This window comes from Pseudophryne corroboree, chromosome 1 (assembly GCF_028390025.1).
Source record: "Pseudophryne corroboree isolate aPseCor3 chromosome 1, aPseCor3.hap2, whole genome shotgun sequence".
NCBI classification, from domain to species: domain Eukaryota; kingdom Metazoa; phylum Chordata; class Amphibia; order Anura; family Myobatrachidae; genus Pseudophryne; species Pseudophryne corroboree.
The window spans coordinates 1,160,418,822-1,160,443,609 of record NC_086444.1 but is presented as its reverse complement, the minus strand read 5'-3'; the positions used below and the strand labels follow the sequence as shown (position 1 = coordinate 1,160,443,609).

At 46.4% G+C, this 24,788-nt stretch overlaps 1 protein-coding gene and 1 long non-coding RNA gene across 4 annotated transcripts in view; one reads left to right on the top strand and one right to left on the bottom strand.

The window, feature by feature from the left end:
• Positions 1-24,788, bottom strand: part of LOC134929066 (uncharacterized) — a 90,530-nt gene that overhangs the window by 7,944 nt on the left and 57,798 nt on the right. For 2 of the 3 annotated variants that reach the window (XR_010178250.1, XR_010178252.1), the window contains exons 3-4: positions 22,403-22,436; positions 14,399-14,579 (exon numbers count right to left, since the gene is read on the bottom strand). This is a non-coding gene — a long non-coding RNA (uncharacterized LOC134929066). The remainder of the gene's footprint in view (positions 1-14,398; positions 14,580-22,402; positions 22,437-24,788) is intronic. The other variant, XR_010178259.1, reaches the window with a different exon arrangement.
• MAEA (macrophage erythroblast attacher, E3 ubiquitin ligase) overlaps positions 889-24,788 on the top strand; it is a 323,598-nt gene continuing 299,698 nt past the window's right edge. Inside the window, exon 1 of the mRNA XM_063924905.1 lies at positions 889-1,086. The gene's annotated coding sequence lies outside the window, so the exon portion shown is untranslated. The remainder of the gene's footprint in view (positions 1,087-24,788) is intronic.

The window sequence follows — 24,788 nt, the reverse complement described above, 5'->3', positions numbered from 1 at the left end:
ATACCAACCAATCAGCCCCTAACTGCCATATTACAGTCTGTGTTGGAAAAATAAGTTGATTGATTGGAACTTTCTCTCTGCTTTATCTCTCTCCAAGCTTTGATACAGTACATATGCCCCTCTACCTTAGTCCACTTTATCTCTCTCCAAGCTTGATAAATATACCCATAAGACACTGCCCAGCCAGTAAGAGTCCTTGACTTAGTGACTAACAAAGTTTTGTCATTTTTTTTTTAAATAAAAGTACTTATAAATATCCTGTTGCAGTTTAAAACCGGGCATACACTATGCAATTATCTGGCAGATAATCTGCCAGATCTGGTTGGTTAGAATGAAAATCTGGTAATGTAGGAGAGAGCAAATTACAATCGACCATTTGCTTCTAAACACTGGAAAACGGACAAAAACTGTTGTTCATACAAATTGGCTAAATCACAAACAGGTTTTGTCCATTTTCCAGTGTTTGGGAGCAAATGGTCGATTGTAATTTGCTCTCTCATGCATTACCAGATTTTCATTCCAACCAACCAGATCTGGCAGCAGTGCCGGCGCTACCCGCTCAGCAAAGCCTGCAAAGCAGGTAGGCGCCGGACTCATGAGGCGCTTTCCCTGCTCTGCTAGTACTACTTGCTGCCGGCCGCCGCAGCCCGCGCCTGTCACACTGATGTATGAAAGCAGCAGCGGCACTGGCAGCATAATTAGAAGCTGATCTGGTATCAGGGCCCTCCCCCCTTCCCTCTACTCCCGGCTCCTCCCCGCACCTCCTGTCAAGATAGATAACACAGGCAGCAGCGTTGCCCCCACCCCCTTCGACACAGCAGTCTTCCGCTCCCTCCCCTATCCCCCTTCTCTCCCCTCCCATCAGTGTTATTTTTGGGGCCTGGGCACTTTTATTTTTTCATTTGTCCTCATAGCAAAGCCGCGCATCCACCTCCTGACGCTCTGCTGAGCCTGCTTCCTGATTAGGCAGGAACAGGAAGGTGGTGCACAACATGTGACTGCACTGGAGGATCGCTCAGACATGAGGAGCAGCAGCCCAGAAGGTCCAGCAGCCAGCCATCCCATACCGAGGAGCAGTGTCTTCAGGTACATTCTGCAGCTGACACACGGGGGAGGGGTATAATAGTGTGTGCTGGGGAGGGGGGTGAGTATATTAGTGTGTGCTGGGGAGGAGGGTGAGTATATTAGTGTGTGCTGGGGAGGAGGGTGAGTATATTAGTGTGTGCTGGGGGTTGAGTATATTAGTGTGTGCTGGGGAGGAGGGTGAGTATATTAGTGTGTGCTGGGGAGGGGGGGTGAGTATATTACTGTGTGCTGGGGAGGGGGGGTGAGTATATTAGTGTGTGCTGGGGGGGTGAGTATATTTATGTGTGCTGGGGAGGGGGGGTGAGTATATTAGTGTGTGCTGGGGAGGGGGGTGAGTATAGTAGTGTGTGCTGGGGAGGGGGGGTGAGTATATTAGTGTGTGCTGGGGAGGAGGGTGAGTATATTAGTGTGTGCTGGGGAGAGGGGGTGAGTATATTAGTGTGTGCTGGGGGGGTGAGTATATTAGTGTGTGCTGGGGGGGTGAGTATATTAGTGTGTGCTGGGGAGGGGGGGGGTGAGTATATTAGTGTGTGCTGGGGAGGAGGGTGAGTATATTAGTGTGTGCTGGGGAGGGGGGATGAGTATATTAGTGTGTGCTGGGGAGGGGGGTGAGTATATTAGTGTGTGCTGGGGAGGGGGGGTGAGTATATTAGTGTGTGCTGGGGGGGTGAGTATATTAGTGTGTGCTGGGGAGGGGGGGTGAGTATATTAGTGTGTGCTGGGGAGGGGGGTGAGTATATTAGTGTGTGCTGGGGAGGGGGGTGAGTATATTAGTGTGTGCTGGGGAGGGGGGGTGGGTATTTTAGTGTGTGCTCAGTGATCGCAAAATACGCGCTACAGCGCTCGTGGGACTCACTTTAAAAATGAGTGGGTCCTGCAGGACACGCTGTGTCAGAGACTTGTGTGCGCCTCAGCCACTACTGAAATGCTATTGGCTGGGGCGCACACAGGACTCTGACTCGCTGTGCGTCCTGCAGAACCTGCTCCTTCCTCAGTGGCTGTCTCCCCTGTCACTCGCCGCTGGCAGCCATTCCCCATCTGAGACCTCTGTCCTTGCCCTGCCAGCAGGAGCCAGTGCGAACAGGCTTTAATACTACCTGTGGTGGTGCCGTGCTCTCCAGCCCAGGACCTTCTTTTGCTTTACTTAAAGCTAACCCTACCGCAGCACCCCTAGATGGTGAGAGACCCTGCTTTTGGACTAAAGTATACCTGCACTGTTGCCACTTTACACATTGCCATGTGTGTTCTCATTTAGAATTGTATATGCAATATGTATTATTAAATATGTTTTTTTTATGCATATACTCTCCTCATACATTAAGGACAGTAATTTGCTATTGCATTTTTTTTTGGGGTGTAAGTGCCAACACACTTACACCGCCTGAAAAAAATAATTTTGGTATCAGGCCTTAGTATGTAATGCCGGCGCACAGGATCTAAAGAATACCTCTCCCTGCCGTTACCCTTTCCCCATCCACTCTAGCGAGCGATCAACTCGGAATGAGGGCCATTGTAAAGAGACATGTCAAAAATACGTACTGATGTGTCCCTTTTCAGTTTAAAGGCTAATTGCGGCAAACACAACTCGTTATTCGCAATAAGCATGCCCGTGGTGTGCATGTATCCGCGATCCATAGGATCGTATGGTGTGTACGCTTCCGCAAACAGGACGCAGCTTACGATGCGGCTGCTAGCAGGTAAGATGAGAGTGGCCACATCTGTATTTTTAGGAGGGCGCAAAATTTATAGTTTGCAGGAGGGCGCCGAACACCTTAGCACCGGCCCTGTCTGGCAGATTATCTTCCAGATAATTGTATAGTGTATGCCCATTTTAAGTGGAAGTGCCACCCTTCCTGTAACTCCAGATCTGCACTGTGACAGATTAGGAAAATAACTAGACATTTGTGGTCCGTGAGGAAAAATGTCATAAGATCCCCAATTTCCAAGAAGCAGAGAAGGTCTCACTTCTTCTGGTTTACGGAAGTCCCTCTACTGATCGGTCTGCGGCTTCTGTTAACCGATATGAATCAGCCTACAGTTTTAAATAATCACAGGCTTCCTTTTAGTTACTATGGCAATGACCATGGCCTGACGAAGTGAGAAATTGTCTGCAACCCCACTGCTGGGTAATAGGGTCTAGGGTGTGGTATAACTTTTCAAGTTAGCATGTCGGCAGTCATCAGGTCGACATGCGATTGAGCAGAGAATCACCTGGATACGGTCTGTGACCAGTAAGTGTATCCCATAGCTGATGATGCTAGCACAGCTACAATATTCAGCAATATTCCCGATGGCAATGAAAAGCCTCGACGTGTTTCAGTGCCACTGTGGGTAGTTTCATCAGAAGACTCTAATCCTTCTGCTGAAACTTTGAATAAGTGGCCATGCTAGTGCTAAAAGGACATCCTTAATGCACCGTACTTAGGGGGGTTATTCAGAGTTGTTAGCTAACCAAAAAAAGTTAGCAATTGGGCAAAATCATGTTGCTCTGCAGGTGGGGCAGATATAACGTGCAGAGAGATTTAGATTTGGCTGGGTTATATTGTTTATTGTTATATTGTTTATTTTGTTTCTGTGCAGGGTAAATACTGGCTGCTTTATTTTTACACTGCAGTTTAGATTTCCGTTTGAACACACCCCAACCAATTCTAACTCTTTGCACATGTTACATCTGGCCCACCTGCAGTGCAGCTTGGTTTTTCTCAGCACAGTTCCAGTATATACAGTATCTGAGGCCATGCGTCTCCACCTGTCTTGCGCCTCTAAGTGCACACACAGTGGGACTCATGCGCTGTGCAGCTTTTTAGCTACGTTGAAATATGCGCAGTTGACCAATTGAGCGATTATTAGCATTGTATGCGACTCAAAATCAGGCCCCCAGTGTGCACTACATAATACAATAAATAAATGACATGTATTCTTCCATGTGGAGCATTATTCCTTTCAGTAATACAGTCCTAGGAAAGATTTTTTTTCACTATACAGCTGTTTATAAATAACAATCTTTTCCAATACCTGAATGACATATTACCATGTTTCAGCACGTGTTGGTGCACCTTTCCACTGGCTTTGCTATGTACTGTTAAAAAGAAAAATGGGTACCAGTGTCTGCGAGATGCAACATGTTCCTTAATGTAACATTTTTTGATTATCTTAACTAGAGATTTTGGTGCCAGATATTTTAATAAGGGAAAGTGTGAGCCGGAAAAGGGAGTGGTCTCGTGGAGAAGAGGCATGGCCACAAAATAGTGCCCCCAATTCAACGCACAGTAGTGTCCCTTATTCACATTACGCCCACACAGCAATGCCCCTTGTACATTACGCCCACACAGCAATGCCCCTAGCACATTATGTCCACACAGCAATTCCCCTTGCACATTACACCCACACAGCAATGCCCTTTACATATTATACCCACACAGCACAGATAGCACTATAGAATCAGTGTCCCTTCACTTAGCTGGTGGCTTGCCTGAGTCCTGACTCTACAGTCCTGCCGCCCGCCAAAAAGCCGCTGCTCCTTTCATGACATCTCTCTCCCAGTCCCAAGAGACACCGCAGGAGCCGGGAGGGGGCGAAGCACATGGGCAGGCAGCTGCAACGCTGTCTGCTGTAATGTAGTCGCAGTGCATCCGGCAGAGGTGTCAGGTGCACTGCTAGATACACTACAGAGGGCAGCGCTGCAGCTGGAAATGCCGACTCATAGTACATAGGTGAATGCGGGTGGATGTGACTGGTTACAGGGCAAATGTGCTGTGTGCCAAGCACCATCCGCACCACCCTAGTTATGGCCCTGTTATCTTGCACCACATACACTGATTATTAAAATTTACAGTACGCAGCAGAAACATGTGGAATCCTCTTCCAAATGCTGAAAAAATAGATTTAACTTTTCCTTCTTTAACATCCAACATTCTCGGACCAATTTGTTTATTTTTCTCAAACGTTAAATAAAATAAATAGCTCTTTTATTTTAACTTGAACTGAGAACAGGAATTTCGAGATTCTGCATTTGAAACACCCAGAATTCAGCTTTAACTTTGTGCATCCAATTTTGGTGCCAGGGACCAGACGAAACAGCTCTTGGCACCTCCCCTCTGGATCTCCCAGCTGTCACTGAGAAGCTCTGCCACCACTTTGTGTGCCCCTGTGTACATTATGTATAGTCAGTAGCTGATAAATCAGCAACAATCACCACCAGATTATATAGCCTCAATGTCCCACACATTACAGCCATAATGTCAGATGCATGAGAACTCTCCAATCTAGAAGTAATGACACTCCATGAAACCACAAACTTTATGGTACAACGTGAAGATGTTATCAAGGGGTTTGGTATGTTTTACTGCCGTGTGGGATGCGGCGGTAGAATGACGACAGGGGGGGGGCAATCACCTACCTCGCCGGTATACCGGGGGCGGTATGGTGTCCCTCCGGAACCCCGGTGTCTGTATTGTGACAGCCGGGATCCCGACGATCGCTATGCTAACCATATACCATATCAAGAGGGTCACCCTGATTTTACGTTGATTCACTTATGTCGGATAACTAGGCACCTACTCCTGGGTTGCTGCTCCCCTATTGTTCTTCTTGGGACACTAGTAATGGAATCTTATTGAAGGTGGATTTTTGTTTGGTATCTTATCTCCCATTTTATATGTACATTTATTTAAAATTGTTTGATTATGTTTTTTTCCTGCTCTTTTACCCTGTGTGGAGTGTACTGTTCAATCACTCTGGCTTACATGATGTACACTGAACCACGTCAATGTTAATTTATGGTGTGTTTTCTCAATAAAAACAACAACTATGTACAAAATGTCATAGTGTATGGAAAATATTCCAATCACATGTTATTTCTTCATACTCTTGTGCCTGCTCTGCTATACTCATCTGATCTGTTCTAGAACACTCACCATATTAGGATCCATGGCAGAGGCGCTTTAAGAGAGGAGGGGTCCAGTGTGCAGGCTGCGATCGGGTCCCCTCCTCTCTGGCGTTTCAGTACACTCTGGCATAGTGCCAGGGTCTACTGTGCATGTGCAGGTCTCCAGGAACATGGCACCCGCGCCGCAGTCATCTTTATTTTGCATGTGAGAATCGCCGGAAAATGGCAGCGGCTGCCATTTTCCCAGTGATTTCTGCAGCTTTGGAGCTAGCGCCTGACCAATGGAGCAGTAAGAATAATTAAATGGATGCAGGGTGTGGGGGCCCCCTGTACCCAGGGGCCCATGTGCACTGCACACCTTGGACCCATTATAGATATGCCAGTGATCCATAGTATACGACAGTCACCCAAATGGGCTTTGTATTGTATACTGATAACCAGAATGAGTCCTGTACTGTATGCTACTGACCAGAATGAGTCCTGTATTGTATGCTACTGACCAGTATGAGCACTGTATTGTATGCTTCTGACCAGCATGAGCACTGTATTGTATGCTTCTGACTAGCATGAGCACTGTATTGTATGCTTCTGACCAGCATGAGCACTGTATTGTATGCTTCTGACCAGCATGAGTCCTGTATTGTATGCTTCTGACCAGCATGAGCACTGTATTGTATGCTACTGACCAGAAAAAGTCTTGTATTGTATGCTACTGGCCAGCATGAGCACTGTATTGTATGCTACTGGCCAGCATGAGTACTGTATTGTATGCTTCTGACCAGCATGAGCACTGTATTGTATGCTCCTGACCAGAAAAAGTCTTGTATTGTATGCTACTGGCCAGCATGAGCACTGTATTGTATGCTACTGGCCAGCATGAGTACTGTATTGTATGCTTTTGATCAGCAGGAGTACTGTATTGTATGCTCCTGACCAGAATGAGTTCTGTATTGTATGCCACTGACCAGAATGAGTCCTGTATTGTATGCTTCTGACCAAAATGAGTTCTGTATTGTATGCTACTGACCAGAATGAGTAATGTATTGTATGCTCCTGACCAGAATGAGTCCTTTATTGTATTCTACTGACCAGCATGAGTCCTGTATTGTATGCTCCTGACCAGCATGAGACCTGTATTGTATGCTACTGGCCAGCATGAGTACTGTATTGTATGCTACTGGCCAGCATGAGCACTGTATTGTATGCTGACCAGCATGAGTCCTTTATAGTATGCTACTGACCAGCATCAGTCCTGCATTGTATGCTCCTGACCAGCACGAGTCCTGCATTGTATGCTACAGACCAGAATGGGTCCCCTATTGTATGCCACTGAACAGCATGAGTCCTGTATTGTATGTTACTGACCAAAATGAGTCCTGTATTGTATGCTACTGACCAGTATGAGTCCTGCATTGTATGCTCCTGACCAGCATGAGTCCAGCATTGTATGCTACTGACCAGAATGGGTCCTGTATTGTATGCTACTGACCAGCATGAGCACTGTATTGAATGCTTCTGACCAGCATGAGCACTGTATTGTATGCTTCTGACCAGCATGAGTCCTGTATTGTATGCTACTGACCAGAAAAAGTCTTGTATTGTATGCTACTGGCCAGCATGAGCACTGTATTGCATGCTTCTGACCAGCATGAGTCCTGTATTGTATGCTTCTGACCAGCATGAGCACTGTATTGTATGCTTTTGACCAGCATGAGTACTGTATTGTATGCTCCTGACCAGAATGAGTCCTGTATTGTATGTTACTGACCAGCATGAGCACTGTATTGTATGCTACTGACCAGAATAAGTCTTGTATTGTATGCTACCGGCCAGCATAAGTACTGTATTGTATGCTTTTGACCAGCATGAGTACTGTATTGTATATTCCTGACCAGAATGAGTCCTTTATTGTATGCTACTGACCAGCATGAGTCCTGTATTGTATGCTCCTGACCAGCATGATACCTGTATTGTATGCTACTGGCCAGCATGAGTCCTTTATTGTATGCTCCTGACAAGCATGAGTCCTGCATTGTATGCTACGGACCAGAATTGGTCCCCTATTGTATTCCACTGAACAGCATGAGTCCTGCATTGTATGCTACTGACCAGCATGAGTCCTGTATTGTATGCTACTGACCAGCATGAGTCCTGCATTGTATGCTACTGACCAGCATGAGTCCTGCATTATATGCTACTGACCAGAATGGGTCCTGTATTGTATGCTACTGACCAGCATGAGTCCTGCATTGTATGCTACTGACCAGAATGGGTCCTGTATTGTATGCTACTGACCAGCATGAGTCCTGTATTGTATGCTGTTGACCAGCATGAGTCCTGTATTGTATGCTACTGACCAGCATGAGCCCTGCATTGTATGCTACTGACCAGAATGGGTCCTGTATTGTATGCTACTGACCAGCATGAGTCCTGCATTGTATGCTACTGACCAGCATGAGTCCTGCATTGTATGCTACTGACCAGCATGAGTCCTGTATTGTATGTTACTGACCAAAACGAGTCCTGTATTGTATGCTACTGACCAGCATGAGTCCTGCATTGTATGCTACTGACCAGAATGGGTCCTGTATTGTATGCTACTGACCAGAATGAGTCCTGTATTGTATACTATTGACCAGCATGAGTCCTGTATTGTATGCTACTGACCAGAATGAGTCCTGTATTGTATGCTACTGGCCAGCATGAGTCCTGCATTGTATGCTACTGGCCAGCATGAGTCAGGGCTGGATTAAGACTTGTGTGAGGGGGGGGGGGGCAGGGCACTTAAGACAAGGGGGCCCCGGGGAAGGGAGGTATATTAGATTGTGACCCAATCCAGGAGGGAAAAAAATAACTGCTCCTGGACTCCCCTTTTAGTATATGATTGGCGTCACCTGTGATGAACTATTTAAGTGATAAGAATGGTATTTCAACACAGAAGAAGAGATGCTGGGATCCGTGGGTCACTTACAGCTCTACCGCCAAGCCCCCATCTCTCTTCTGTTCGTGCAGCTCCACCAGTAGGTCAAGAAATGTGATACTCCTGTGTGTCTGCACTGCCTGGTTCTGCTGCTACACAAAAGGGAGAGCTAGTGATGTCAGGGGGTCCCTGACAGAGGGGGGCCCGGGGTACAGTGTCCCTTGCACCCCAACCCTTAATCTGGCTATGACATGAGTCCTGTATTATACTGTATGCTACTGACCAGCTTGAGTTCTGTATTGTATGCTTACCATGGTGAATGGGACCTGTGCTGTATTCTTGACACTAACATGGGCTCAATATTACACTTCCCACCAGAACAGGACTATGAATGGTAAATTAATCACCAAATAGTACTATTGAGCCTAATTCAGAGATGTATGTAAAATCGATGTTTACATAAATCTCCAACGCTTGCAGATCTGGTGACCCGGAGCATTACACAAAACGGGGGCAGAAGGTTGTGTCAGCCTCGTTTTCCAGACATTTAGAAGCTGCTTGCAGCGTGATTTGCATATTTTAGCACTGCAGCTGTGTAGGTTGTGCTATAGCGTCCATCTGTAATTCAGGCCCAATATACTGTAATCACAGTGGTGCTCAGCATTGGCAAATAGTAATAAATAATAAATTGTTAAAGTGTTGTAATAAATAAAGCAATTTGAAATTGCAATTCTTTTCATGAATATAATTGTAACTTATAATAAACAGTTAATAAGTGTATATTAAAAACTATGCCCACACCCTAGGAAGGCCCATGCATAATGAGACACAAAAAGGCCCATATTTTGGAGTTTTCATATATACAGTATATACTGTATGTTTTGCAATATGATCATAATCACTTTGGACCCTAAGACATTGAGTCCATTATCAGTCCAGTCTGATTTATCTTAATAAATTATATATTTTAATAATTTCCATCCCAGACAATGTGGCTAAGTATTGCCTCAATATTCGTTAGTCTAAAAAAAAAAAAAAAAAAATAGAACATTTGGCCCTAATCTAGGCCCCCATTGAAGCACCAGATTATCCAGATGAACACAGGTATGGTAATAGAAAATACCCTAATCCTGCGCTCGTTAATCTATTAGCAGCAACCTGTGGAGGAACCTCTGTTAGTAGGAACCAACAAATCACATATATACATAAAACAATTCCAGAGTGCGCTAGTGAATAATTAAATTGGATTATACCCTATTTTCAACATCCACATTTGACAAACCTTCCGTATAATGGATTTTCTTGGAAGATAAGGAATTATATGGTTCTTCTTATAGTCCAATATTGATCCGGAAGGTAATTCTGAAAGAGATTCCCTCTCACCAGAAAGAACACCCCAAAAACCCCAGAGCCAAATGGCCAATCAGTAAGAGATATCAGATATTTATTTTGATTTAAAAAAATTCAGTATGTTTTAAAATAGTAATTCTACATACATCAATAAAATAGACCTTAACCAATGCACAAGAGTGTGTTATTAACCTTCCTTCACCTTGTTAGGGTGTGAGCTCAGGGAAAGATCCTCACTGAACTGGCAGTGAACTTTTGGCTATTAAACCCCTACACGTTTCATCCTGAGGGCTTCTTCAGGGGTAGACATCAATGGACATCTAAAGGTAAGTATGGGATAATTCCATTATGGCTTTGTTCAAAGAGTGGATTTGTATTTCCAACAATAATGGTCAGAATTAGAAAGGTAAATGGAATGGACAATAGGATATTTTTGTCCAGGAATGGCTAAATCCGGCTTAATGGACCATTACCTCTGGTTTATAATTGGAATGGGGATTCTTTAAGCTCCATATTGCCAAAATATAAAAGGAATGGAAATTGTCTTATAGCAAACTTATATGTATGGGCAATTTGGAGTTAGACCTTCAATAAATCACAGAAGGACTTTCAATCCTTCTTCTATGTAGGTGCAGCAAAGCTGTGTACTGGTCTCCAGCTCCAGTGTAATCTACAGTAATACTTCTACATTCCCATTGGTTAATAAGGAAATAAACAGTCAATATGTGCTAGAACCTGGTTTATACCAACTGGTTTCTAGAAGTAAATAGTTATAATGGCAAATGGAAAGCTCCAGTCACATTCTGGAAATCAAAACAATTATAAACTAATACTCAAATTTGTTCCAGTGATCAGGGAATAGAATTAGTATACAGAAGTATTAAATTCACGTTTTATTGCTACTATAAAATCAAAATGAAAAACAAAAAGATAAAAACAAATGATACGCGTTCTAGCAGATGTCCTCTGAAGAAAAATGCATATGCTTAGAACTTACATAATATAGCGCTTCCTCCACATAATATGCTCAGATAGTTATATATGGGAAAAAATACTTTATGGCAATGACATGCACTGATTTGGCCATGCTTGTGAAGGATTGATATGCTATGCATCTATATAAATCCAGGGCACATGCTACTCTACGTGCTGCCCCTTATAGATACTGACACTACCAACCAGCTCCTAACTGTCATTTTTCAAACACATCCTGTAACATGACAGCTATGAGCTGATTGGCTAGTACTTTATCACTCTTTATCGCTCTCCGCTTTATCACTTTTTAAGGCTTAATACATTTGGGCCACAGTCTAACACGGTAGTTAGGAGCTGATTGGCTGGTACTTTATCTCTCTCCACTTTATCACTCTCCAATGCTTAGTACATCTGACCATAAAAGTGTGAGGAAGTGTGTCATCCCTCCCCTAACTTTCCCTGTTCTACAAACAGCACATTTCATGTTACAAAAATACAGCTATGCATCAACATTCAGACACTTTATTTTGGTGCCTCCTCTGGTTCTTTCTGCGGCACATCTAAGGGGGTCATTCAGACCAGATCGCTGCTGTGCATTTTCGCTCAGCAGCGATCGGGTCTGACCTGCGCATGCACCACAATGCGCAGACGCGAGGCCCCGCCAGCGCCGGGGAGGGGCGGACTGCGACGGGATGCACGGCGAAAGCGGTCGCACCAGCGATCACAAGAAGATTGACAGGAGGAGGTCGTTTGTGGGAGTCAACTGACCGTTTCCAGGGAGTGTCCGTGAAAACGCAGGAGGGACCAGGTGTTTGAAGGGAGGGTTCCTGACGTCAGCTGCGGCCAGGATCATCGCACTGGAAGAGTAAGTCCTGAGCTGTGCAGACACTGCACAAACTTTTGTTATTGCAGCTCTCTGCACAAGCGATGGCACCACTGCACAGCGACTACCCCTTACCCCTGTATCCGGCGACTACCTGATCGCAGGGATGCAAAGCACGCACCCTAGCGATCAGGTCTGAATTAGGCCGTAAATCCAGTTGTCATTTAACGCGTATTCTTGATTTCTGATGCTTAATACACAGACAATGTTCCTTTACAAGCTGTTTATTGAATGGATGTCAACAAGAACACATAGGCTGCATAAATGTTAATCCACATTAAATCGCATTACCTTTGCAATAAATGAGTTGACATACAGCAATTAAAACTGCTTCGGTTTAAGTTTCATTACTTAAAGGTTAAAGATTAGACATCTCCCTCTTGTGTTAAACCAGGAACGCACGCTGTTTCCTCCGACAGATGATGGAGGCTCGGCCATCTGTTCTATTAAGTGTAAACCCTTCCAGTTGGCTGCGACGTCCCTGACAAATGGTTATCAATAGACGTCAAACTGAAGGTGGGTTCAGTTTGCAAACCAGCCCGGAGCTGTAGGATGATGTGCATGCATTAAGCTCAGTGTTGTGCCCATCCTCTACCCCCCTCGCTGTGGATCATTGAGTGCAATGTTGCTGTGTTTGTCTTTGTGTGTCTCATTGCAAATATTATTATGAACGCTGTGCTGAGTACAGAATGTCATCTATTGTGAATGGAGCAGATTAAGCATGCAGGAGTGTATTGTATTGTCGCACTGCCCAGTGTGAATGGCACATTGTTTGCATGCTCTGTCCTTACCCTGCATTCGTTCTGCAAGAATGAAAGACGCAGGTACAGTAGTTAGACCCAGGTTATGTTTCTATGAAATAGGTGCCACTACTGAAATTATTTCATAGATTTCTTCCTGTTTCTTTAGTAATAAAAATAAAAAAATCATACAAAATAAATTCACAAAGTGCATTTTATTTTTCAGTATTTGCAGAGGATTATTTGATGGGTTGGGGATTATATGTCGACAGTCATACAGTCGTCATTCATCATGTAGACAGTAATGAAATTACAACATGTTAGAATGTCAACGTATCACTCCTGCCGGCCCAGAGGTGACTTACCCGCAGTGGCGGATTTAGAAGAGGGGGGGGGGGGGGGGGGGACGGACCCGGGGCACGTGTCCGCCCCTGTCGTTTAGGAATAGATTTTTCTGTCTTTTTTTAAACTGCACAGTTAAATAATGGCCGCCCAGCCACCCGACACAATTATGAGACTGCTGGATGTCAGTCACTGACTGCCGGGACCTGGAAGACTCCGTTAGAGTGAATCACTGCTCCAGACTGATGCAGCCACTCTAACGGAGTCTTCCAGGTCCCGGCAGTCATGTGACTGTCACTTCCTGGTCAGACCTGCGGTCCTCCCCAGCATTCCGGTATTTCCCTCCTATTCCTAACACCCCCCGGAGCGTAACCCTAAAGTCCCCCCCCCACAGCATAACCCTAACCCTCCTGTCCATAGCCTAACCCTAATGTCCACATTCTGTCAATGCCGACATTATTAAAATATTGACATTGTCAGAATGTCGACATTATGCTTAGGCTGCGGATTAAGGGTGTGCTGTGCGTGCTGCGGCATTGTGCTGATGACTTTTTGACTACACCCCCTATTTGAGTAGTAAATGTTTCTATGGTGAAATGTAAAGATATCCCTACTCCAATGACACCCATGGCAGATAAATGTCTGAGGAAAAGGAGAATTAAGGGGGCTTTATCCATCAGCATACTAAAAGCATACAGGGAGGCTAATTGGAGCTTCCCCAATGACTGTATGAGGTGAAAGCTTGCCTACCAATTGTCCCGGTGCTCAGACTTTGAAAGAGGTGTGGCCTATCATGAAGTGCAAAAATTGGGACCAACCAACCTAGGTTGGAAAGGGCGCTGTAAGTGTAATTCCAATTTTGAGTGTATAGCAGCTGCCTGAATAGGTCAGTCACACCTATATAATAGATACAAACAGAAAAACAACAACAATAAGGCAGCGCTTGCAGAGATGAATTGTCTAATTATCAACATAATTGATTATGCTTAAAACTGTCAATAAAACAATTAAAAATAAATTTACACTGTAGTAGATAGCCTCTAATCACCATTTATACAGCACATATGCTTGTTCCAAATTTTCCATAGGACCCTGAATGCTCAGAACCAAGTTTATCCTGGGGCTATAGCATAGTCCCTGGACCGGAGAAGTGTATTCCAACGCTGGAGGATTAGCAGTTCCAATAATGAATCATAAAATAGGAAAGTCCTCACCAGTTGTGCGTATTGTGGACAGAGTAGATCCTGATGAGTTGTGTATCTCCTTCTCTAACTACTGGGCCATGGTCACCCTGGCATCCACCTCAACTATGGCCCGCACGGCAACAACGTTGTCCTTGGTGATGGTGGACACAGGTCAGCTGCAACGCTCCACGTCTTCCAGAGACTCCATCTCCTGCACAAAAATTACACAAACCTCTCAAATAGGGAGGCCAATCCCGGGCCGTTTTTCAATCCCGGGATTCGGGATTGAAAAACGGTCAATCCCGGGATTCCCAGGATTGCGGTAGGGATCAGTGAAAGTTGTAGGGAGCAGCGCTGGAGGGAGTGTGTAGGTAGCGGTGCGGGAGGTAGGGAGTGTGTAGGTAGCGGTGCGGGAGGTAGGGAGGGTGTAGGTAGCGGTGCGGGAGGTAGGGAGGGTGTAGGTAGCGGTGCGGGAGGTAGGGAGGGTGTAGGTAGCGGTGTGGGAGGTCGGGAGGGTGTAGGTAGCGGTGCGGGAGGTAGGGAGGGTGTAGGTAGCGGTGCGGGAGGTAGGAAGAGTGTAGGTAGCGGTGCGGGACTCAGGAGGGAGGGTGTAGGTCGCGGCAGGGAGGGTTGGTAGCGGCGCGGGAGGGAGGAAGGCTGTAGGGAGCACCACTGACTGCACGGAGGGAGAGAGGGTGGGTGTAAGTAACTACTTACTATTAGGCGGGCGGCAACCATGGACACACTGAACGCAGCGGCATTTCAAATGAAGCGCCGGCCGCCAGCCAACCAGAGCTGGCGGACCGGCAGCCAATCAGGGAAGCGGCCGCAGCAGTCGCTCCTGATTGGCTACCGCTGCTGCGGCAGCTTCCCTGATTGGCTGCTGGTCCGCCAGCTCTGATTGGCTGGCGGCCGGCGCTACATTTGAAGTGCCGCCACGTTCAACTTGTTCATGGCTGCCGCCCGCCTAATATTAGTAAGTAATATTACTTACGCCCACCCTCCCGCGCATGCGCAGTATAATCCCGTGAATCCCGGGATTGGATGCTCCAATCCCGGGATTCAAATCCCGGCATTATTGGGCCCAAATCCCGGGATCCCGCCGATCCCGATCCCGGGATTGGCCTCCCTACTCTCAAATACAGTGGTTCGGGAAGGTGCTTCATCCTCAAAGCTCTTGTAGTCATAGAAGATCATGGCTCTCCAATGGTCTCTGTTTAGCACCATAATGAGTTCTTGAAAGACTTCTTCAGTGTGCAGTGCTGCTTATGTAAGGTTCTGTTCCTTAACATTTCATAAGAACTTTAGTCAGTGATTACAGTTCACAGCCTGAGTCAGATTGTGTCTACTCTCCCTATGCACTGCACATCTGGAAATTTATTGCACACCCCTCGTAATTATAGACCCTCATCTAGCCTAATATCCACCCATGCTTTCCCATCCGCTCTCTGCCCTCTCCCAACCCACTCGCTCTGCATTAATAATACTTACACTCCTTTGTTCCTGAAGCACGTGAAAAATGGCGCATACACACTAGGTCATACTTGCAAGGATTTTATTTAAGTCAATGTTAATGTAATCTTACTTTCTCTGACGTCCTAGTGGATGCTGGGACTCCGTAAGGACCATGGGGAATAGCGGCTCCGCAGGAGACAGGGCACAAAATAAAAGCTTAAGGATCAGGTGGTGTGCACTGGCTCCTCCCCCTATGACCCTCCTCCAAGCCTCAGTTAGATTTTTGTGCCCGGCCGAGAAGGGTGCAATCTAGGTGGCTCTCCTGAGCTGCTTAGAATAAAAGTTTAGTTTAGGTTTTTTTATTTTCAGTGAGTCCTGCTGGCAACAGGCTCACTGCATCGTGGGACTAAGGGGAGAAGAAACGGACTCACCTGAGTGCAGAGTGGATCGGGTTTCTTAGGCTACTGGACATTAGCTCCAGAGGGACGATCACAGGTTCAGCCTGGATGGGTCACCGGAGCCGCGCCGCCGTCCCCCTTACAGAGCCAGAAGAGACGAAGAGGTCCGGTGAAATCGGCGGCAGAAGACATCCTGTCTTCAGACTAAGGTAGCGCACAGCACCGCAGCTGTGCGCCATTGCTCTCAGCACACTTCACACTCCGGTCACTGAGGGTGCAGGGCGCTGGGGGGGAGCGCCCTGAGACGCAATATAACAGTATATACCTTAGGTGGCAAAAAGAATACATCACATATAGCTCCTGGGCTATATGGATGTATTTTAACCCCTGCCATTTTTACACAAAAAAGCGGGAGATAAGGACGTCGTGAAGGGGCGGAGCCTATCTCCTCAGCACACAAGCGCCATTTTCCCTCACAGCTCCGCTGGAAGGACGGCTCCCTGACTCTCCCCTGCAGTCCTGCTTCAGAATCAGGGTAAAAAAGAGAAGGGGGGGCATTTTTGGCAGCAAATAACGATAATAACAGCAGCTAGAAGGGAATAACACTTATATAAGGTTATCCCTGTATATATATATATATAGCGCTGGGTGTGTGCTGGCAGACTCTCCCTCTGTCTCTCCAAAGGGCTAAGTGGGGTCCTGTCCTCTATCAGAGCATTCCCGGTGTGTGTGCTGTGTGTCGGTACGCGTGTGTCGACATGTATGAGGAGGAAAATGATGTGGAGGCGGAGCAGTTGCCTGTGTTGGTGATGTCACCCCCTAGGGAGTCGACACCTGACTGGATGATTGTATTTAAACAATTAAGTGATAATGTCAGCAATTTGCAAAAAACTGTTGACGACATGAGACAGCCGGCAAATCAATTAGTGCCTGTCCAGGCGTCTCAGACACCGTCAGGGGCGCTAAAACGCCCGTTACCTCAGTGGGTCGACACAGACCCTGACACAGATACTGAGTCTAGTGTCGACGGTGACGAGACAAACGTAATGTCCAGTAGGGCCACACGTTACATGATCACGGCAATGAAAGAGGCATTGAACCTTTCTGACACTACAAGTACCACAAAGAAGGGTATTATGTGGGGTGTGAAAAAACTACCAATAGTTTTTCCTGAGTCAGAGGAAATAAATGAGGTGTGTGATAAAGCGTGGGTTTCCCCCGATAAAAAACAGCTAATTTCTAAAAAATTATTAGCATTATATCCCTTCCCGCCAGAGGTTAGGGCGCGTTGGGAAACACCCCCTAGGGTAGATAAGGCGCTCACACGTTTATCTAAACAAGTAGCGTTACCGTCTCCTGATACGGCCACCCTCAAAGAACCAGCTGATAGAAGGCTGGAAAATATCCTAAAAAGTATATACACACATACTGGTGTTATACTGCGACCAGCAATCGCCTCAGCCTGGATGTGCAGTGCTGGAGTCGCATGGTCGGATTCCCTGACTGAGAATATTGATACCCTGGATAGGGACAATATTTTGTTAACTATAGAACATTTAAAGGATGCATTACTATATATGCGTGATGCACAGAGGGATATTTGCACCCTAGCATCAAGAGTAAGTGCTATGTCCATCTCTGCCAGAAGAGCGTTATGGACGCGACAGTGGTCAGGGGATGCGGATTCCAAACGGCACATGGAAGTATTGCCGTATAAAGGGGAGGAGTTATTTGGGGCTAGTCTATCGGACCTGGTGGCCACGGCAACGGCTGGAAAATCCACCTTTTTACCCCAGGTCACTTCACATCAGCAGAAAAAGACACCGTCTTTTCAAACTCAGTCCTTTCGTTCCCATAAGTACAAGCGAGCAAAAGGCCACTCCTTTCTGCCCCGGGGCAGAGGAAGAGGAAAAAGACTGCACCATGCAGCCGCTTCCCAGGAGCAGAAGCCCTCCCCTGCTTCTGCCAAGTCGTCAGCATGACGCTGGGGCTTTACAAGCAGACTCAGATATGGTGGGGGCCCGTCTCAAGAATTTCAACGCGCAGTGGGCTCACTCGCAAGTGGATCCCTGGATTCTACAGGTAGTATCGCAGGGGTACAAACTGGAATTCGAGGCGTTTCCCCCTCGTCGGTTCCTGAAGTCTGCTTTACCAAAGTCTCCCTCCGACAGGGAGGCAGTTTTGGAAGCCATTCACAAGCTGTATTCCCAGCAGGTGATAATCAAGGTACCCCTCCTGCAACAAGGAAAGGGGTATTATTCCACGCTGTTTGTGGTACCGAAGCCGGACGGCTCGGTGAGACCAATTTTAAATCTGAAATCCTTGAACACTTACATAAAAAGGTTCAAATTCAAGATGGAGTCACTCAGAGCAGTGATAGCGAACCTGGAAGAAGGGGACTATATGGTGTCTCTGGACATCAAAGATGCTTATCTCCACGTCCCAATATACCCTTCTCACCAAGGGTACCTCAGGTTTGTAGTACAAAACTGTCATTATCAGTTTCAGACGCTGCCGTTTGGATTGTCCACGGCACCTCGGGTCTTTACCAAGGTAATGGCCGAAATGATGATTCTTCTACGAAGAAAAGGCATTTTAATTATCCCTTACTTGGACGATCTCCTGATAAGGGCAAGATCCAGGGAACAGTTAGAAGTCGGAGTAGCACTATCTCAGGTAGTGTTACGTCAGCACGGGTGGATTCTAAATATTCCAAAATCGCAGCTGATTCCAACGACACGTCTACTGTTCCTAGGAATGATTCTGGACACAGTCCAGAAGAAGGTGTTTCTCCCGGAGGAGAAGGCCAGGGAGTTATCCGAGCTAGTCAGGAACCTCCTAAAACCAGGCCAGGTCTCAGTGCATCAGTGCACGAGGGTCCTGGGAAAAATGGTGGCTTCTTACGAAGCGATTCCATTCGGAAGATTCCATGCAAGAACGTTTCAGTGGGATCTACTGGACAAATGGTCCGGATCGCATCTGCAGATGCATCAGCGGATAACCCTGTCGCCAAGGACAAGGGTGTCTCTCCTGTGGTGGCTGCAGAGTGCTCATCTACTAGAGGGCCGCAGATTTGCCATTCAGGATTGGATCCTGGTAACCACGGATGCCAGCCTGAGAGGCTGGGGAGCAGTCACACAGGGAAGGAATTTCCAGGGCTTGTGGTCAAGCATGGAAACATCTCTTCATATAAACATTCTGGAACTAAGGGCCATTTACAATGCCCTAAGTCAAGCAAAACCTCTGCTTCAGGGTCAGGCGGTGTTGATCCAATCGGACAACATCACGTCAGTCGCCCACGTAAACAGACAGGGCGGCACGAGAAGCAGGAGGGCAATGGCAGAAGCTGCAAGGATTCTTCGCTGGGCGGAAAATCATGTGATAGCACTGTCAGCAGTGTTCATTCCGGGAGTGGACAACTGGGAAGCAGACTTCCTCAGCAGACACGACCTTCACCCGGGAGAGTGGGGACTTCACCCAGAAGTCTTCCACCTGATTGTAAACCGTTGGGAAAAACCAAAGGTGGACATGATGGCGTCACGTCTAAACAAAAAACTGGACAGATATTGCGCCAGGTCAAGGGACCCTCAGGCAATAGCAGTGGACGCTCTGGTAACGCCGTGGGTGTACCAGTCAGTGTATGTGTTCCCTCCTCTGCCTCTCATACCAAAAGTACTGAGAATCATAAGAAGGAGAGGAGTAAGAACTATACTCGTGGTTCCGGATTGGCCAAGAAGGACTTGGTACCCGGAACTTCAAGAGATGCTCACGGACGAACCGTGGCCTCTACCTCTAAGAAAGGACCTGCTACTGCAGGGGCCTTGTCTGTTCCAAGACTTACCGCGGCTGCGTTTGACGGCATGGCGGTTGAACGCCGGATCCTGAGGGAAAAAGGCATTCCAGAAGAAGTCATCCCTACTCTGGTCAAAGCCAGGAAGGACGTAACCGCAAAACATTATCACCGCATTTGGCGTAAATATGTTGCGTGGTGTGAGGCCAAGAAGGGCCCTACAGAGGAATTTAGGGATTTAGGGATCTACAGAGGAATTTAGGAATGTAGGGGCCCTACAGAGGAATTTCAACTGGGTCGTTTCCTTCATTTCCTGCAAACAGGACTGTCTATGGGCCTAAAATTAGGGTCCATTAAGGTTCAAATTTCGGCCCTGTCGATTTTCTTCCAGAAAGAACTGGCTTCAGTACCTGAAGTTCAGACATTTGTAAAAGGGGTGCTGCACATACAGCCTCCTTTTGTGCCTCCAGTGGCACCTTGGGATCTCAATGTGGTGTTGAGTTTTCTAAAGTCACATTGGTTTGAACCACTTTCCACTGTGGACTTAAAATATCTTACATGGAAGGTGTCGATGCTGTTAGCCTTGGCTTCAGCCAGGCGTGTGTCAGAATTGGCGGCTTTATCATATAAAAGCCCTTACTTAATTTTTCATTCTGACAGGGCGGAATTGAGGACTCGTCCTCAATTTCTACCTAAGGTGGTTTCTGCATTTCACATGAACCAACCTATTGTGGTACCTGCGGCTACCAGGGACTTAGAGGACTCTAAGTTGCTTGACGTTGTCAGGGCCTTGAAAATATATGTTTCCAGGACGGCTGGAGTCAGAAAATCTGACTCGCTGTTTATCCTGTATGCACCCAACAAGCTGGGTGCTCCTGCTTCTAAGCAGACGATTGCTCATTGGATTTGTAGTACAATTCAGCTTGCACATTCTGTGGCAGGATTGCCACAGCCAAAATCAGTAAAAGCCCATTCCACAAGGAAAGTGGGCTCATCTTGGGCGGCTGCCCGAGGGGTCTCGGCTTTACAACTTTGCCGAGCAGCTACTTGGTCAGGGGCAAACACGTTTGCTAAATTCTACAAATTTGATACCCTGGCTGAGGAGGACCTGGAGTTCTCTCATTCGGTGCTGCAGAGTCATCCGCACTCTCCCGCCCGTTTGGGAGCTTTGGTATAATCCCCATGGTCCTTACGGAGTCCCAGCATCCACTAGGACGTCAGAGAAAATAAGATTTTACTTACCGATAAATCTATTTCTCGTAGTCCGTAGTGGATGCTGGGCGCCCATCCCTAGTGCGGATTGTCTGCAATACTTGTATATAGTTATTGTTACAAAAATTCGGGTTATTATTGTTGTGAGCCATCTTTTCAGAGGCTCCTTTTCGTTTATCATACTGTTAACTGGGTTCAGATCACAAGTTGTACGGTGTGATTGGTGTGGCTGGTATGAGTCTTACCCGGGATTCAATATCCTTCCTTATTATGTACGCTCGTCCGGGCACAGTATCCTAACTGAGGCTTGGAGGAGGGTCATAGGGGGAGGAGCCAGTGCACACCACCTGATCCTTAAGCTTTTATTTTGTGCCCTGTCTCCTGCGGAGCCGCTATTCCCCATGGTCCTTACGGAGTCCCAGCATCCACTACGGACTACGAGAAATAGATTTATCGGTAAGTAAAATCTTATTTTTTCTGTCTTTTCTTTCTTTTTCTATCTTTTATCTTCTATGCTGCAATGAGGAGGGGTGGTCCAGGCTTATGGTAAAGCTCCTTCTTACGGGAGTCTGCTAGGGACAAAAATACTTGCCAGGAAGTCATGCCTTCTGCCAATATGACTGCATAATTCACTATGACTGAATTGTTGGCATGGTGAATGATAAGGCCTCACAGGCCACAATCATTGCCATCTGGCTGAACATTTTTCAAACACAGCCTGTAACACGGCAGTTACGAGCTGATTGGTTAGTAGTTTATATCTCACTTTATCACTCTCCTAGTATGAGTACATCTCCCCCCCCCCCCCCATCTATATTGTGAGGAGGATAGATGTAGCACCCAACAGTTCTGAAATTTTATTTTTTTAGCCTACAGTATAATCATTTATGACTCCTTCATTCCTACAGTAAAGCGATAATATATATAACAATCCTTAAAAATGAATGTTTTTGTTGCCTATGCTTTAAAAAAAAAAAAATCTAAATAGCGAATTTTGTGATGAGCCGAATGTGTCAATCATTCTCTAAGATTAAAACCATGTCTGCTCAGTATTGCATTATTCATTCACACGAGTCTGAATTCGATGACAGTGTTTTATTTTAATGTGCAGTGACAGGCTTTAAGTTCAATTACAATATTCCCAGTTTTGTTATCAGATATGAAATAAAAATAACCTACTGGCACCATTTCTCCTGGTCTATCCGTCACAGCTCTAAATCAAAGGATATCAAAATAAGTGCAAATAAAGCTATGTTATTGGCAAGCGGATTTAGAAAGAATAATGTTTAACAAAATCCAAGTAGCGCACTACAAGTAATAACTAAGCTTTGCCTCACTCAAATAATAGACGTACAGGGAAGATGCAGTATAATTAATTTAGAAGTAATCCTTATTTTTTCACTAGATATATATATATATATATATATATATATATATATATATATATTTTTTTTTTTTAATGAAAATAAAATGATGTGCAGGTAACCTGACTACTGTAGGTTAATACTTGGGGCTGGATTAAGAGAGGAGGGGGCCTGTGTGCACATGGCCGTCTTTACAGCAGTGTAGGCCCCTGGGCACAGCAATGCACTGGGCCCCCTACCCATCCTCCAGTGGTAGAGGTGGGGGGTGCTATCAACGGCAGCTTTGATGTCCCATGGGCGGTAGGGGTGTTCTATCTTCCACTCACCATGTAGGACCTGGGGGCGGGGAGATATTCAGAGTTGCTCGCAGCAGCAAAATTGTTAGCAGTTGGGCAAAACCATGTGCACTGCAGGTGTGGCAGATATAACATGTGCAGAGAGAGTTAGATTAGGGTGGGTTATATTGTTTCTGTGCAGGGTAAATACTGGCTGCTTTAATTTTACACTGACAATTTAGATTTCAGTTTGAACACACCCCACCCAAATCTAACTCTCTCTGCACATGTTATATCTGCCCCCCCCTGCAGTGCCCATGGCCCTCATTCCGAGTTGATCGCTCGCAAGGCGATTTTAGCAGAGTTACACACGCTAAGCCGCCGCCTACTGGGAGTGAATCTTAGCTTCTTAAAATTGCGAACGATGTAATCGCAATATTGCGATTACAAACTACTTAGCAATTTCAGAGTAGCTTCAGACTTACTCGGCATCTGCGATCAGTTCAGTGCTTGTCGTTCCTGGTTTGACGTCACAAACACACCCAGCGTTCGCCCAGACACTCCCCCGTTTCTCCGGCCACTCCTGCGTTTTTTCCGGAAACGGTAGCGTTTTTATCCACACGCCCATAAAACGCCGTGTTTCCGCCCAGTAACACCCATTTCCTGTCAATCACACTACGATCGCCGGAGCGAAGAAAAAGCCGTGAGTAAAAATACTATCTTCATTGTTAAATTACTTGGCGCAGTCGCAGTGCGAATATTGCGCATGCGTACTAAGCGGAATTTCACTGCGATGCGATGAAAATTACCGAGCGAACGACTCGGAATGAGGGCCATGGTTTTGCCCAACTGCTAACAAATTTGCTGCTGCAATCAACTCTAAATTAGGCCCCTGGAGCAGTAATTTCTGCTAATTATTCCTTTACTGCACAGATGAGGCTAAACTGTAGAAGGGCGCATTGGGCTGAATGAAGAAGCCCTGGTACATGACTTCCAGGTGGTAGGGGTTTTTTAATACGTAGGGGATGGGTGGATAGTGGAGTGGGCTTAATGTTTATCATTTTCCGGTGGGAGGGCAGCTTGCTTGACTGCAGATATCTCAAGTTCCTAAAAATATATTTCTTAGCTTTGAATGGGATAAAAACTAGAGCGTCCCACCTTTCAGAAGGTTCTGGGGACTTGGGGATCAGAGTTCAGGAGCCAGAGCAATTTACCAATGAAAATCTAAAACTGCATATTAGGCGTGTGGAGCTGGAGCAGGGACCAGCTGCTTGAAGACTGATATCTCTGGTTCTGGTCATAGTAGAGATAAACTGCCCAGAGGCGGAACTACCGGCAGTGCAAGCAGTGCGTTGCACTGGGGCCCGCCTCTGTTCAGGGGCCCAAGCATGTAATGAGTCAAACTGACTCATTACATGCCGCTGTGCGCTGCGGGCAACCGCTGCCCGCAGCGCACAGCCGCCCGGAGAGAGAGGAGAGGAGCGGCGCCCACTGCAGCGGTACGGGGTAAGGTGGAGGACGGAGGTGAAGGAGGGAGCCGCAGCAGCGCTTTGTTACTGGTGGAGGCGCTGCTGCTGCTGCTCCTCTGCTTCACTATAGGCTGTCTCTGAGAACAGCCTATAGTGAAGCAGAGGGGCAGCAGCAGCAGCGCCTCCACCAATAACACAGCGCTGCTGCGGCTCCCTCCTCCACCTCCCTCCTCCTTCTTCTCTACTGCCCGGGAAGCTGCACAAGGAGCCTGAGCCAACAGAGAGGGTAAGTATAATTTTTCTTTCTTTCTTTCTTTCTTTCTTTCTTTCTTTCTTTCTTTCTGTCTGTCTCTTTCTTTTTTTATTTGTTGGGACTGCCTGCCGCAATGTGTAAAAAGGGGGAATCAGCCTGCCGCAATGTGTAAAAAGGGGGGACTGCCTGCCGCTATGTATAAAA